This window comes from Gorilla gorilla, chromosome 10 (genome assembly GCF_029281585.2).
Source record: "Gorilla gorilla gorilla isolate KB3781 chromosome 10, NHGRI_mGorGor1-v2.1_pri, whole genome shotgun sequence".
In the NCBI taxonomy this organism is placed as follows: domain Eukaryota; kingdom Metazoa; phylum Chordata; class Mammalia; order Primates; family Hominidae; genus Gorilla; species Gorilla gorilla.
Window position 1 is genome coordinate 104,435,179 of NC_073234.2, and position 17,682 is coordinate 104,452,860.

A 17,682-nucleotide genomic window follows, 5' to 3' on the forward strand; every position below is an offset into this window, starting at 1 on the left:
AAGTTACTCAACTCCTCTGAGTCCTCGTTTCCTCATCTGTAAGACTGGGATAATGCTAGTGTAGGACTTACATCTGAGGATTCTTATAAGGATTAAATTAAATAATACAGGGATTATTAGCAAGTGCTAAGTATTAAAATATATATATATTTTTGAGATGGAGTCTCACTCTGTCTCTCAGGATGGAGTGTAGTGGCACCATCTCGGCTCACTGCAACCTCTGCCTCCTGGGTTCAAGCGATTCTCCTGCCTCAACCTCCTGAGTAGCTGGGATTATAGGTGCATGCCACCAAGCCCTGCTAATTTTTTTGTATTTTTAGTAGAGACGGGGTTTCACCGTGCTAGCCCCAGGATGGTCTCGAGTTCCTGACCTCGTGATCTGCCTGCCTTGGCCTCCCAAAGTGCTGGGATTACAGGCATGAGCCACCGCGCCCTGCCAATAAAATAATTATTTTTATTGGCAAATTATTTCCAACTTACCTAATAGGAACCATTAAGAGCAAGATGGTTCTCAATGGGGGAAATTCTTCCTCCAAAGAAGATATTTTCAATGCTAGAGACATTTTGATTATCACAGTTAGGGATGGGGTGCAGGATGTTCCTGTTATCTAGTGGGTAAGAGGACAGGGATGCTGCTAAATATTCTATAATGCACAAGGCGGTCCTCCACAACAAAGCATTGTCAAGCCCAATGTCAATAATGTCATTGATGAGAAATCCAGGGAGAGATTATTTGTTTCAACATACTTCACCCTTCAGTATTCCAGAATACGTAAGACATGTAAAGGGGAAACATTTTTGTAAACCACCTCCACTCCATCTGTCATGTTTTGAAATCAGCTTAAAGATGAAAACCCATGCTTATATTACCCTTCTCCGGAGGCCTGGCCTTAAATCTCTTCATACTATTTTCTTTTATGATTCAACCCAAAAGAGATTCAGATTCAGGTGTTGCTGTCCAGACCTCAGGATTCCCAGGCAATGGTACTTGAAGATTCTCGTGTTGGCCTTTTCAGTTCTGCATCAGACCACTAGAGGGTAGAGAAACACTATCAATCATTCAGCATTTGGGTACCTGACAGTTTTCAGTAATACAAATCTAATAAAATGCTAAATTATTTCTGGCTTATGAAATAAAAACTGCCCAGAACAGCTTTATTAAACACCTCTATATGTACACAGTTTTAGAGGCTGATTCAAGTATTTTACTCTGTCATCACCCTCAAACTCTAAAGTATAGTAGTAATTTAAGTCAATATTATATGTTAAATGGAGGCCTAATAAATGGCCATTGATGATCTTATGACTATTATGATAATATTATGATAATATGTTATGACTATGTTGGTAAAGCTCTTTTTTGATGAAGATTTAATCATGCTGTGAATTAAATCGTATCAAATTGATTTAAATGATTCTCCCCACCAGGAATTAAGCAAAAATTGAGAGTGAATTGAAATCTAAAAATGAACTCCAATATGGAATAAGTAGCATTATTTTGTTGAACCCTGACCCAAATGCAGCCCAAAGTATAAACGCTTATTGTCTTATCAATACTTCATTAGGATGAACCTGAATGACTAAACAAATTACAGCATTATCACCAACTATCTAGATATATCTCAATCCCACACACTCAAGTTTGAAATAGAGGCACTGTATTAGTGTGTTTTCATGCTGCTGATAAAAACATACCTGAGACTGGGCAATTTACAAAAGAAAGAGATTTAATTGACTTACAGTTCCACAGGGCTAGGGAGGCCTCACAATCATGGTGGAAGGCAAAGAGGAGTAAGTCATGTCTTACATGAATGGCAGGAGGCAAAGAGAGAGAGAGAGCTTGTGCAGGGAAACTCCCACCTTTAAAACCATCAGATCTCTTGAGCCTTATTCACTATCAAGAGAAAAGCATGTGAAAGACCTGCTTTTCTCATGATAATGATGATTCAGTGATTCAATTACCTCCCACCAGGTCCTTCCCAAAACATGTGGGAATTTGAGATGAGATTTGGGTGAGGACATAGCCAAACCATATCATTCTGCCCCTGGACCCTCCAAAATCTCATGTCCTCACATCTCTAAACTAATCATGTCTTCCCAACAGTCTCCCTAAGTTTTAATTCATTTCAGCATTAACTAAAAAGTCCACAGTCCAGAGTCTCATCCAAGTCAAGGCAAGTTCCTTCTGCCTATGAGCTTGCAAAATCAAAAGCAAGTTAGTTACTTCCTAGATACAATGGGGATACAGGCATTGGGTAAATACAGCCATTCCAAATGGGAAAAATTGGGCAAAACAAAGGGGCTACAGGCCCCATGCAAGTCTGAAATCCAACATGGCAGTCAAATCTTCTCCAAAATGATCTCCTTTGATTCCATGTCTCACATCCAGGTCGTGCTGATGCAAGAGGTGGGTTCCCATGGTCTTGGGCAGCTCTGCACCTATGGTTTTAAAGGGTAAAGCCTCCCTCCTGGCTGCTTTCATGGGCTGCCATTGAGTGTCTACAGCTTTTCCAGGCACATGATGCAAACTATCAGCAGATCTACCATTCTGGGGTATGGAGGAAAGTGGCCCTCTTCTCACAGCTCTACTAGGCAGTGCCCCAGTGGGGACTCTGGGTGGGGGTGCCCACCCCACATTTCCCTTCTGCATTGTGCTAGCAGAGTTTCTCCATGAGTGCCCTGCCCCTGCAGCAAACTTCTGCCTGGACATCCAGGTGTTTCTGTACATCCTCTGAAACCTAGGTGGAGGTTTCCAAACCTCAATATTTGACTTCTGTGCACCCACAGGCTCAACACCACATGGAAGCTGCCAAGACTTGGGGCTTGCACCCTCTGAAGCCACAGCCTGAGCTGTACCTTGGCCCTATTTAGTCACAGCTGGAGTGGCTGGGACACAGGGCACTGAGTCCCTAGGCTGCACACAGCACAGAAACCCTGGGCCTAGCCCAGAAGACTATTTTTTCTTCCTACACCATTGGGCCTGTGATGGGAGGGGCTGCCATGAAGACATCTGACATGCCTGGAGACATTTTCCTCATTGTTTTGGGGATTAACATTCAGCTCCTTGTTACTTACACAAATTTCTGAAGCTGGCTTGAATTTCTCCTTAGAAAATGGGATTTTCTTTTCTGTCACATTGTCAGGCTGCAAATTTTTGAAACTTTCATGCTCTGTTTACCTTTTAAAACTGAATGCCTTTAGCAGCACCCAAGTCACCTCTTGAATGCTTTGATGCTTAGAAATTTCTTCCATCAAATACCCTAAATCATCTTTCAAATTCAAAGTTCCACAAATCTCTAGGGTAGGGGCAAAATGCCACCAGTCTCTTTGCTAAAATATAACAAGAGTCACTTTTGCTCCAGTTCCCAATGAGTTCATCTCCTTCTGAGACCACCTCAGCCTGGATTTCTTTGTTCATATAATTATCAGCATTTTGGCCAAAGCCACTCAACAAGTCTCTAGGGAGTTCCAAATTTTTCCGCATTTTCCTATCTACTTCTGAGCCCTCCAAACTGTTCCAACCTCTGCATGTTACCCAGTTTCAAAGTCACTTCCACATTTTGGGGTATCTTTTCATCAATGTCCCACTCTACTGGTACCAATTTACTGTATTAATCCACACTCACACTGCTAATAAAGACATACCTGAGACTGGGCAATTTACAAAAGAAAGAGGTTTAATTGACTTACAGTTCCACATGGCTGGGGAGGCCTCACAATCATGGTGACCCACAAGGAGGTGCAAATCATGTCTTACATGGATGGCAGCAGGCAATGAGAGAGAGAGAGCTTGAGCAGGAAAACTCTCATTTTTAAAACCATCAGATCTCATGAACTTACTCACTATCACAAGAACAGCGTGGGAAAGACTCACCCCCATGATTCAATTACCTCCCACCAGGTCTCTCCTGCAACTCATGGGAATTTGAGATGGGATTCTAGTGGGGACACAGCCAAACCATATCAGGCATTAATAAAAAGTTGAAGGAAACTTTGGAGGAAGAAGAGTAAAGAATTAAAGAACAAAGTGGCCAGCTGTTTTCACTTTCAACTAAAAGTTAATAAAATGCAGATACAAATACTACAGAAGAGATTCCTAAGCTTATTCTTGACATACTCCAAGTTATCCATAATTATCTCTAAAGATATTGAAAAATTATATTCAAAAATTATTTTAATTTTCTTTGACTTACACACACATGCACACATAACCACAAATAAACAAAAAGGCTGTGTGAATATTTTGACACAGAGCTGTCAAACTGAATGATGCTGTCAATTAGTAAATGAGAGTAGGAATCAATGACTAAGAAATGTTTAAGCATCACACCAGAAAACATCAGATTTTAGGAGACTGCAAAGAATCGTGATTAACTGTTAAAGTCTGGTATTAGACTATCTGTGTTTGAAAATTGCCTCTACAAGTTAATAATTTTGAAGCTCTGGGAAAATAATTTTACATCTCTTTGTTGTAACTTAAAATAGCATAAATGTCTTAGTATACATAAGTGCATATAGGTATAGCACTTAGCACGGTGCTTGGCACATGTTAACTCTCTATATAAGTGTTTTCTATGAGAATTATAATTTCCTCTAATAGATAAACCAAGAGATAACACATAAATCTTGTCTCTTTTATTGGGCATGCCCTTTCTTTCTAAAGTATCATTAAATCATTTTATTTTTCAAGAAAAGCAACAGACTGAACACGTTGGACTTCATGGAACTTGAGAAATATGAAAAACTTGGCTCAGTTTTTGAGCCATCCCATCACAATGATCACAATAGAGGCAGTTCTCATGCTTTTCTTTTCCTTTTCTTTCCATTCTCCCATATGCCCACTCCATGTTTCTTTAAATGTAAGCAACAGGTGCAACGCGGGAGGGAGTAGAAGTAATCATTCTTTATTCTTTTTCCATTTAACCACCAACACTCAGGCCAGGCATGAGGATAATCATAAGGACAACAGGGAAAAAAGCCTCTTAAAACCATTCTGAGCACCCTTTGGAAAGGTCAAGTGAATTAATGGGAACAAAAGTTTTTCCATTTATCAGGTTCTAGAAAGTTTCACCAGATGATTATGTTTTTGATTTTCTTCTTGTAATGACTGGTTATCATTAACTTGTGATGAGACCAGATGCAAGAGGAAGTGGGGAATCCAAAGACAGAAATAATGAGGGCAAATTCAGAATCAAAATCTTGTCATCATATCAGCCCCGAAACAAACAGTTAATGCTTTGATCTGCTACCATGGAAACAGACCTTTATGTCAGGGTGACATGGGTTCCAGGGGCGTAGAGCACACCTCATTTTGCACTTCATTCAACTTCAATTGATTGCATTTTATTCAGAAAAAAATTCTTATTTTGACAAGTCAGTCTCAAATACTAAAAGGTCCAAAATATCAGATGCTCAATGTATTAAGTCAAAATCCTATTTGTGAAAATCACTAACCCATGTCACAATCAGCGTTATGTCACATCACTGCATTATTTCATGAAAACAGGACTGAGTTGCTCAGAAATGAAAAATTAAAATATGCATGAAACTAAAACTAGGCACTACAAAGTTTGTATTAATATCATTCTCTTTTATCTCCTTGTCTTAAAATCCAGCACGACAGGGTCTCACTAGTTAAAAAATGCCTGTAAATGTTTCTTTACTTCACAGAGCATAATTGTGAAATGAACCCTTGCTTTGCCACTTGTTGTATAACTTTAGCCTAAATCTCAAATTCATTATTCCTCTGTTTTCTCATTTATAAAGTAAGGACAATAATAGTTCCTACCTCATAGGATAATTGTGTTCCTACCTCATAGGATCCTCATGGAATTAAATAAAATAATATACACAAAACTCTTAGTGCCTGGCACATTGCAAGCACTATCTATAAAGATGTTTGCTATAATAAAACCAATTATTTCATTATGATTATTTGATGACAGAAAGTTTGATCTTGCCTTAAGATGCTTAGTTTTTATTTTAATTAATTTGAAAACACCTGCTGGTAGTGTTCTAAGCACTAAAAAAATGGCACTTATTATATGTAGTGGCTAAACAAGGGAACAGAATGCCAAAAGAAGGGAAAAGTTAACTCAAGAGAATTTTCTATTTTCCATCATTTTTGTCTCTTAGGCTGTGTGCAAAACCTTTTGCTACATCCATTCACAGTTCATGACAAGCCCTAATGAATGTATGAATTAATGAATGATGAACAGAACAGTTTTCTGACCAACCAGTAGCCAGAGCCATTCATTCTAATTGTGGGACTGGATTGGAAATTACTTAGCAACCAGTTGAGTAAATGATGGAGAAGACTCTGCAGAGCAGTTTTATGATCATAATCAAGCAAGCGTCATGACAGCCCTTCTCCTCACCATATTTCTTGAGCTCTGTTTATCTGCAAGTCATCAGAATAAATAAGTCCAATTAAGGAAAACAGTGGCACATATTCCCTAGATCGTGGATGCCCAGAAACGTGTGGCCTCAAAGCCCTTGAAAAAATGTCTGACAGAGTCTCTGGCTCATATGAAAACAAATACATCATTACATAATGAAATAAGTATCAGATTGTAAATCTTCACCAGGACATAGAGTTGGTGTCTTGGGCAAGCATATCTAATTTCTGGGTAGGAATGCCAATTGAATAATATTTATTCTTTATGCCACCCTGTTGTTCTGGGTTGGTTCTAACATCTCTATATAATCTTCTAAAAGCTTATAGTCAGAAGGATCTGAAAAGCTGAGTCCAGTCTCCCAGCAGTTTTCCTTATATGTGGTCACAGGCTACAGCATAAACATTTCCAGTGGTAAATTTCAACTCCACAAGAGGCAGTTTATTTACTCCATATACATTTATTAAGCACCTACTAAGTAATATATATTGGGTTTTGTGTTAGGAATACCAAATTAAATAAAATTAAGTCCTTTCAAGGGCATATTATCTACTGGAAGAGAAAAATGTGCATAAAAACAGAATCACATGAGATATTTCTATAGGAGTAAGCACAGAGTTCTATGTCAGTATATAATAATAGAATTGTTCACATTTCTTTCATGTCAGGTACTGTTCTAAAATTCCACATGTATTGACTCTTTCAACCTCATGGCAGTCTTGAAAGTAAATTGAGGTGCTGAAAGGTTAAATCACTTAGAGTCACACAGTAAGTGTTAAGTTTAAGAGAAACATATAACCCATCCTGGGACAATTAAGAAGACTTCCTGGAGGAAGGAAGCAGAATATGAGATGCCATTTCATAGATGAATATGATTCAACTAGATCATATTGGAGGAAGGACATCTTGGGCAGAGGTAAAAATGTGTGTCAGTATCACCCTTAGACCCAGAAGGAGGTCCTCTGCTCTAGGGCTCCTTCAGCCATGGTCTTTCTCATGGTCATGGAATCTATAGGGCCAAGAGGTCATGCCCACACAGCGCCCCAACCCCTTTCATTCTAGATTTTGCTGTGAAAATCAGGACCCCAGAAGTATCCACCGCCCCCCTACCCAAAGACCGCACTTGCCCCAGGCCCCCTTGCAGGATCTTTGAGGGCTTCTTCTCTACATTCATCCTCCAAAGGGTGGGCCCAGATGCTGTGTGCTTGCTGCTAGGGAATGGCTGTTTTTATGGGGTGTGGATGGCACCTGGATGTGCAAGCTGGGATATCTACACACCTATGTGCAAAGCCTTTTGTGGTGCAGGATAGAACAAGAGGTAGGAAGGTAGGAAGGGAAAGCTGTGGGCTGAGTGCTAGGAGCATGCCCCTGTGCTGTCACATTCTGATGTGGAATTCTGGAAAGTCTGAGAATTCAAAAACTAAACCTGGCTTTTCAGGTGGTTATAAAGGTATTTTAGTCAAAGGTGGAGGACACAACATGTTTTATATAACAATGTATCACCTTAATATGTACATTTTAAGAATTTAGAAATATGGCCTGTGGCCTTCATTTATACTCAAGCCTTTGGCCCTTCAGATGTTAGAGGTGGACCTGCTGTGTGTGAGGCATGAAGATCAAAAGCACTACTTGTTTGGAAAACTAAAAGTAGATCAGCAAAGCTTTGGCCTAGAATGTTAAGCAAAGGAAAGGCAGGCAGGGTTCAGAGAAGTGCTTGGCTACCTAATGGTTTGAACTTACCTCTGAGGGCAGAATTAAGCATCATTAAGGATTTTTTAGCTGAAAAGTAAGCCAGCATTGGGTTTAGTGCACTCACATTCCGTGTATCAATCTGCTCTGTTCCCAGAAGAAACACCTGATATTTTTATTCTCTCTTATTCCCTTTGGCTCTATCTAGATGCAGAAAAAAAGAAAGAATGGTGATGTCTGTTATGGCTGTAGGAGTCCAAAGAGCAAAGCATGGCACAGTTGGAAAAGCAAACATCTGGGAGGAAAAAAAAAAAAAAAAGAAAAAGGAAAGCAATTCTGGTGTTCTTATCAGGCCTACTCAGCTGGAAAGAGCCTGAAATCACAGACAGGGAGAAGTCAGGTAGCCAGTCTGGAGCCCAAGGGCCCACAGACATCAAGGACAGAACAAGGGAATGGATCAGAGCTAGATAAGTCATCAAAGGGCTAATAAGGTAGACTTCATGCACAAGAGGTAGGGAGTTTTTGGAACGAGGCTTGCTTTTCATCCAAGCCTTGTGACCCTCTCAGGTGCAGCAGAAAACTCTGTTATTGGTTGACTTCCTAGATCAAGGCCAGTCATGCTGGGCATTTGGGTCTGCAAGATAGGTCTCTCATAGAACAGGCCATGCAAGGCTGCATCTGACTATAATTGACAGACACTGGACAAACAGAATCCTCCTTCAGTAGGTCTCTGTAGTAGATGGTTATCAAATTTTCTTGCCAAAAATAAACTGACTTCTTCATGGGGAATTATCCTTTCACTACTGTATGTCATTCTGGGAAAAACAACATGAGCAAACTCCAACCTCACATCCCACCAACAGGACAGATCTTTGGATTACTGTTTCCATCCCACCTGCAGCCAGTGGGTAGTGATGTGACCTAATCCCAACCTATCAAACGCCTACACTAAGACTTTAAACTGTGAGTTGATGAGGCAAGAATATGAGAACAGTCGGGGTGCAGATTACTTCAGCAGCAGACTCTGGTGTGTCAAGGAACACTGCTGTGATGGTGGCAGAAATGCTGGGGTAGATCTTGACCAGACTGCCCCAGGAGCACGACCTCGGAGGCAGAAGATGCTGCCCACTCTTTTCCCAAGCACAGACCTCCAGCCTCCTGTGAATGCCCTTCATTCTGTCAAGGAATCCCCAAGTGCTCCCATAGAATCAACCGCCTTTCCTTCTATGTCATAAGCAGATCGTGCTTCCATGCCAGCAAGTTAGTTTGAAACCCTGGAGATGACTACTCATAATTATTTATGAAAACACAGATTTTCACATAATCACAGTTTAAACTTGAAAAACAGTGGCTTCTTCATTTTTAGCTAAGTGCATTTAACATAATGCTATATTATGCTTCTACACCCTCTTCTCACATTCCAGGTTGTGCTCAATGTTACAGACCCAGATTGGCTATTAGCTTACTCTGGGACAAGGGTCCCCACAAGAAGGGGAGTTATATTTTTTACTTCCCTGGAGCCCTGTGATTCCTGATACTATGCTGAAGAGCGAGGAGACGCTGACCAGGAAGTCAGATCGCTGAGGCAGAAAGGGAATGCCCTGCCGGCCCTTCTTTCTGTACACGGGAATACTGATCAGCTTGGGCAGAAAGTACCAATGAAGATTGAGAAGTCAATGTATGGGAAGCCTGGTTCTCCCTACTAGCTACTGATCACATTTGGGCAGATAGATTTTTTTTAATTTAAAATGTCATTTTGAAAATTAGAAAAGCATACACACACATATGCAACTAAACAGATGTTCATATTCCTCCTCCTCTTCCTTCTACGGTACTCACAGGAAACACATGTCTGTGTTGTCCTAAGTCCAGTTACTAATTAGCACGTTTCAGTAGCACATTTTACGGAGGATAGAGAGGATTTCAAAGGGATTCCTTCCTTTTAAGTTGAGACAGCTGGCGCTAATTACCAAGCAGGAAAAGAATGTGCAAACAGATCACTGAAAAGCCAGCAGTGAAGCAGAAAGCTGAAGGGGTCTTTCGGTCCTATTGTAGAAACCCCTGCCAGTGGTTGGAAGGGATTCCATATTATCTACATTTTCACCTTACCCCCAGGAAGCAGCTGTCCAGTTTCATCACCCTGCAAGTAGGTGGGAAACACAGTCCAAGAACATGAACTCAAAGGTCATTTCACAGCATGTGTGTAAATTTCACATACATATGGTCAGAGCTCTTGTAGTAAACTATTTCATTCTCAGTCAAAGATGTACAGCAAAATAGAAGCTGAGAATGATCTCCTTTTTAAACCTACCTAGGGTATTATAGATTCAAAGTTTATGTTTGTAATTAAGTGTTGCCATGAAATGAGGGCAATCTAGATACCCTAGATGATGCCTACTAAGGAAAAAAAAATCTTGACTCTCATTCAGTGACAATGCTAATGGAAAGAACACTAGATCAGCAATGAAGAGATTCCTGATACATAATAATTATGACACTTTATGGAAAAAATTGTGAGTTTTTCTGAGCCTGAGAATTTCATCTATAAAATTGGAATAATGGGGCCTACCACATAGAACTGTAGGTGAAAGTTTTAGAATATTATGGAAGTACAATATATATTTAATTTAAATATCCAGGTAAAGGTAAAATTTGTGGCATTCTGGAATGTGATTTCCAGCAAAAGCCAATCAAAATAATTCCAGCCCAGTGGAAGTATGTGAGCACTCTATAGAAGGAATTGATTGTCCTGGGCTCTAAGGCTATGTAGACAAGATAGAAAGCTTGCAAGATGACTAAGTGGATTTTAGGAACTGGCTCCACAATTAAGAAAAGTTATGCCGAAGGTGCAGTAGAGTGCCTAAAGGTAAAGGTTCTGAAATCACACTGCATAGTTTCAAATTCTCCTGTACCACTGCCCACATTTTTGTGACCCTAGGCAAGGCACTTGACCCCAGCTGTAAAATAAGTCTAACAATAATGATACCAACTCATGGATGGCTTCTTTGTGAGGATAAAATAAGATGGAATACATGCACAATGCTTGGCAAATTTTAACTTTCATCTCAAAAAGTATCAGCATTATTGTTACAAAGACAATGTTGGTATTATAATTACAGAGCTGAGTAACAAGTTCTTATACTTCATTATTTTTATTTTAATAATTACTATTAGCTAACATGTATATAGTGCTTACATTGTGCAGCTTTTTCGCATGTTGATTCAATTAATTCTCATAAAAATTCTATGGGGTATGCTAGTGAATGGCAGAAACCTTACTCTTAATAACTATACAAATTAATGTGGGCCGGTGATTGAGGTTTTGGGAAAGTTTAAAAGTGAACTGTTATACTTGCTACACTGGTAGTTTGTGTAGCTGGATTTGAACAGGCAAATATAATGCATGCTTGCTGAGCTGAATGTTCCCCCTACACACCACGAGGACAAATATATTTAGCTGCCTTGGCATTATGAAGTAGTCATGCCTTGACTTATCCAAAGCACTGTCATTTGTTCTTTTTTCTCCTTCATTATTTCTATCTTCAGGAAACCGAAAAAAAATCTGAAAAATAAAAGAAGTGCTCCCTCATTCCAAATATTCTACTTTTAAAGACAAAAATAATAACTCAGAATAATGGCAAGATAAATTTGATGAATCAAATACCAATTGAAAACCCACTTAACACCCACATTCACTGCCTGTGTGAAAAGTTCCAAGTTCTGTCATTTTTAACAAAGCCCAAAGATTTCACTCAGCTCTTTTTATATCAAAGAAAAAGAAATTTCTGAATCACTGTTGAGTGCTTTTTATGAGACACCTAATTTTTAGGAACAGTGCCTAGACCCATGCACACATCAAGGAACTCAACAAAGGCTTGTTGATTGCTTAAGTACTGATGAACAGTGTCTGGTTGATATCAGATACCTCCATAAATGGGAGATGTAGCAGTTTTTATGAGTAGGCTCTTTTGAACCGGGGGAGGCATACAGAGAAGATAATTTGTCAGTGGCTGACAATGATGGCTGCAGATTAAATATAAGCCAGTTGTATGAGATCTGTGAAGAAAACAACTTCATGCTTTAGAAGAGATATAGAAAGCCTCAGGAGTGCCACAAAGAGAAATTGTGACAAACAAGATTATCTAAACAATGTCCTGGGTCATTTAAAGAAGAGAAACCCTTTGCACACTGTAAGGTCTTGTCCCAAAACCTGCTCTTTTCCCCTCGCTGACTCTTTGTCACAGATTCCGGTTCTAGTCATGCCCAACACTAGCGAACCAAGTTACTGCATCCTGCATCTGTGCTCGTATTTATGTTTGGCTTCCTCTCCAACTTTTCTTCCATCGCTAATAATTTGTGTGTGACAATTTTCAGACACCTGAGCAAAAATCATGTGCCAGCTCTTGGCATATAGTTCTTCTGCACTCAATAGACCCTTACACACTGAATGAAATACTATATTCCTCTGAAATTAAAATCTTGCGATCTAATTATTCACCAGGTCTTCCACACTTAGAAATTTTTTCTCATGAAACTGCTTGAGAATAGGATCTATGATTCCCGCATCTTTTCTGTTTCCCAGTGAGCTGCTCTCTGTGCAATATATCACATTAGTAGTTACTCTAATACTGTGCTTAATTGTCTATAACCCTGCCTTCAGCTTGCCCATGCCATTAAGGTGGCTCTGTGAAAGAAGTGTAATTAGTTTTTGGTATCCCTACAAGAAGTTGCAGAACCATTAGTATTGACTCCATCAAAATCTACAGATAACATCTGTTCATATTCTACAGGCAGGTAGAAAGCTGCGTGATCATGGTTAATGCATGAAAGTCCAGTTAACACAGTGGTTACAAGCGTGCTTTAAAAGACCCAACAGCCCATCCTCTGCTACTTTATAATTGGTGAGCTATTAACCTCCATGAGCATGCTTTTAAAGGTCCAACAGCCCATCCTCTGCCACTCTATGGTTGGTGAGCTATTAACCTTGTTAACCTGTTTTCTCTTCTAAAGATGAAAATCATAATTGTATCTATCTCACAGAGTTTTTATGTAGATAAAAAGATAATATAGGTAGTGCAGCACCTGGGACAGGGAAAGCCCTCAATAAATACATACTATTAATATCATGATTAAAATAAGTAACCAATAACTCAAACACATTTTGAAGATGCAATGGACTAGCTAATGATATACAAGTTATCCAGACTTGAGGTTTCGCTTTTACAGATGCATACGTTTATTGAGTATTTAAATTACTTATAATTCATGGTCCTTAATCTTGAAAGCAGTCTGGCATGCAGGTATCATGATAGCTTTATAGTGATTCAGACATGAATTAGAATTGCAGCTTTTCACTTACTTGTTAAATGGCACTGGACAATTTGGCTAATTCCTGGAAGCTTCAATGTCCTTATTCGACACAAGAAAAGAAGGTAATTCCTACTTTGCAAAATGGTGATAATTACATGTATATTCCCTAGCAGTCAATGAATGACAGCTGTCATGATTTTTAGTCCTCTAATCTTCCTAATTATTCCAGGAGACAGACACTATGTAACTGAAAGATAAATCTGTAGCAGAAAGCTACACATAGGACACTATACAGAGCTCTGCCTCTTCACCTCCCTAGTGGCATTCCTTCAGAATTAAGAAAGGAGTGTATCTTTGGGGACAGACTCACGTGGGAGAATTTGAAGCAGGCAATTTGTGGACTCATTTTCTATAGAGTTGGCAGAATGTGGGTTATCATCACAGGATGGGTATTGCCGTGCTTCCTGCAATCTTTGAATTGCCGCACTGTGGGATGGTATTATTATCCTCTCTATGATGGGCTGATTACGAGGTAAAGCTGCATTGGCTGACCACTCTGTCAGGTGTCTGCTCTAATAACTCCAAGCATGATTACTTTTTTAAAAAACAAATAGAGACGTGGAGGAAAAACAAGGAGCCATCAACCAGTAAGCACTTCAAACCACACCACAAAAGACCAGATGTTGCTAGACTGTGTTTTATTTGGACAAGTTCTAATTAATCTTCCCTGAGATCAAGTGAAGGATTTAACCAATACCTAGTCACCCAGGGTAATAAAGTTCATGATTATTTAGCAACATGTGGAACTGCGGAGAGTTCTTTTTCATTTCTCGAGGGAAGGAGTGAGAAGGAAGAAAGAAGGAATATCAAGCTATACAAAGACGAAACTAAAAATTTAAGTAGTTCAATTTTCTTTTCTCCCTATATAACACAGAGAATTGGAGCCATCCCAGTTCCAGTAGTACAAATTGTGTCAAGAACCATGAAAATTTCAGTAGCTATAATTATAACTAGGAAAAACATATAAACATATTTTGAATAGGAGGCTCACATTCTGGTGGTTTAATGAGCAAAAGGCAAACAATAATAATAACAATAACATATTACAGATTGAAATAAGAGCTTTGAGATTTTTTAAACAAGAGAAAGAAAATCACAAAGGAAATGTACCCATTGCAGAAAGAGACACCAAGAAGAGCTGCCATTTAGACTAAGATATGAAGGCTGGAGAGAAGATAGATGTTTCAGGCTGAGGGAAGAGGGTATGAATAGACCTGGGGGAGCTTAGTGTAAGAAAGGGCCTGAGGGAAGAAATCAATAAAGAAGAATGAGTAATAAGGAGAGTGGCAAGATGGGGTGGAAAAATAGTCAAGGCCAACTCATGCAGTGCCTTTGGGTCATGACTCATACTGTTAGTAGAATAAGGAGCCATTGACTAGCTTTTAGAAGGAGAGAGGCAAGATGTGATTTAGACAATCTTGCATATCAGTCAGAGGACAGCTTCTTGAGACAGATTCCTGAGGCTCACATCTTCGCTTAACAGCTACATATTAGCTGGGTGACCCTTTGTTTCCTCATCTGCAAAGAACAATAATAGGACCTATTCCATTGTTTTGAGACTTAAGTGAATTATTTCATGGGAAGCCCATAGAACAGAGGCTAAGACATAGTAAATACTCAATAAAGGTTATTTATATAGATGTAAATATATATAAGCCATATATATTTATGTTCATGTAAATATATATATAATAATTTTAAATAATATATCTAATGATTTTATTTTTTTAAGTTACTGCACTTGCTGCTGTGTGGACAAAGAATTAGCACACAAGAAAAAAGAGGAATCAGGAAAACACATTATTTAGTAAGATAAAATAGAAATGCTAAACGTCTAAAATAGAAAGGTGACAGTGGAGATGGCAGGAAGGAGATGGATCAATATATATATTCTGGCCATGAATAAACTGGACCTTTTGATGCATAGGATATGAGATGAGGAGAAGGGAGATCAGGAATCTTACACCATTCACAATATCCCAAAAGTGGAAACAGCCCAAATGTCCATCAATGGATGAATGAATAAAGAAATGTTGACAGTATATATAAAATGAAATATTATTTGGCTATAAAAAAGAATGAAATACTAATGCATGTTACAACATGGATGAACCTGCAAACATGCTAAGTGAAAGAAGCCAGGGACAAAATATCACATTTTGCATGATTTCATTTATGTAAAATATCCAGAAAAAGTAAATCCATAGAGAAAGAAAATATACTGATGGTTGCCAGGGTCTGGAAGGAGGGGAGGATGAGAACTAACTGCTTAATAAGTATAGAGTTTCCTTTTGGAGTTATGAAAATGTTTTGGAACTAGATAGAGGAACAATACTGTGATTGGATTAATGCCATTGGATTGTTCACTTTAAAATGATTAATTTGGGGCTGGATGCAGGGGCTCATGCATATAATTCCAATGCTATGGGAGGTCAAGGTGGACAAATCACTTGAGGCCAGGAGTTCAAGACCAGCCTCGGCAACATAGTGAAGTCTTGTCTCTACTAAAATATTGAAAAATTAGCTGGGCATGGTGGTACATGGTTGTAGTCCTAGCTACTTGGGAGGCTGAGTCAAGAGGATTCTTTGAACTGAGGAGTTGGAAGTTACAATAAGCTATGATCAAGCCACTGCCTTTCAGCCTGGGAGAAGAGATACAGAAATACATACAAAATAAAATGATCAATTTTATGTAATGTGAATTTCATCTCTATAAAATTCCATAAAAAAGAATGGATCTTAGGTTTTGTCTTGATCAACTGGATGAAAATTTTCTCAAGTCAGATGAGGACAGAGAGTTCAGTGCTCTGTTTTGAGCATTTAAGTATGTGATGTTTATAATTTTTACGAGATGCAAGAAATAAGTTACATATACAAGTTTGGAGCTAAGAGGAGATATCAGAACTCGAAGCATAAATTTTAAAACTGTAAAAGTGGATGATATAAGTATCTAAAGGAGATATGTCTAAAGGAGAAAATGTAGGCAAAAGATTTTATTACTATTATTATACTTTAAGTTCTGGAGTACATGTGTAGAACGTGCAGGTTTGTTACATAGGTATAGAAGTGCCATGGTGGTTTGCTGCACCCATCAATCTGTCATCTACACTGGATATTTCTCCTAATGCTATTCCTCCCCTAGCCCCCACCCCCCAATTTTAAAAAGACCTAAGACAAGCTCTGAGAAATGGCAGCATTTAAGAAAAGAACCCCACAAAAAACATTGATAAGTAGAAGGAAATTAAGAAAATAACCCTGGAAGCCAAGAGGTAAGCATGTTTCAAGCAGGTAGGGTCCCAACTTTGACAAATATTGCTGAGAAGTCAGGTAAGATGAGCAGGGAAGAAGTCCATTGGGTTTGGCAACCTGCAGGTTATTGTAGATTTTAACAAAGAGAATTCCAGTTAGTGAAGATGCAGGAGCACATTGGACTGGGTTGAAAAGTGGAAAGAGGATGGGGAGGAGAGGCAGTTTGTTTGAAGAGCCAGGAATTTTGTGATAAAGGAAAACAAAAAAATATGGCAGGAAACTGTGTATGGTTATGTTAAAGAAAAGTCTTAAAAGATGGGAAATACTACAGCATGATTGTACAATAACAGTGAGATATTACCCCTAAGGGAAAGCAGAAATAATTTTAGGAGCAAAGCCTTTGATAAGCTAAGCAGTAATGGGACCCAGAGCAGAAGTGAAGAAGAAATATCCTTTCTGGGAGGAGGAGGAACACTTCCCACATTGTGGAAGAAGGAGAGTTTGGATGCAGATATACTAAAATGGCAGGTTTTGTGGTGGGAAGATGAGTGAGTTCATTTCCAATGACTTCTATTTTCTCAATGAAGTATGAGTCTGGGTCATCTGTAGGAGGAGGATGTGTGGGAGATCTGAGGAAAAAGGAGTTGATATGGTACAGTCATCTCATAGAAATGAAGAAACTTTATAGGATTCCTGAGCAGTGCTGAGTGCCCGCTTAAGGTTTCTGAATTCTGAATCAGTCATCTTGGCTTTGTAACTTTCCTCAACAAAGTTTCTGCTTGGGTTTGAGCAAAAAATAGGGAAGAGTTGAGCAACTTAGAACAGCCTTTATGATTCACCCCAGACCTATCATATTCCTCTTCCTGCTCACTGGCTACTGGGCATTGAATAAAGTTTAATGGGCCTGTCTGTTAAATATAGAAGGAGAGAAACATCAACATCAAGATATTTTATGCCTGGATAGCTGTCAGTGGCAACA

General features: G+C 39.0%; 1 long non-coding RNA gene across 1 annotated transcript in view; it reads right to left on the reverse strand.

Moving 5' to 3' along the window:
* LOC129525837 (uncharacterized) overlaps positions 1-17,682 on the reverse strand; it is a 112,511-nt gene that overhangs the window by 39,307 nt on the left and 55,522 nt on the right. Inside the window, exon 3 of the long non-coding RNA XR_010129380.1 lies at positions 871-1,031. This is a non-coding gene — a long non-coding RNA (uncharacterized lncRNA). The remainder of the gene's footprint in view (positions 1-870; positions 1,032-17,682) is intronic.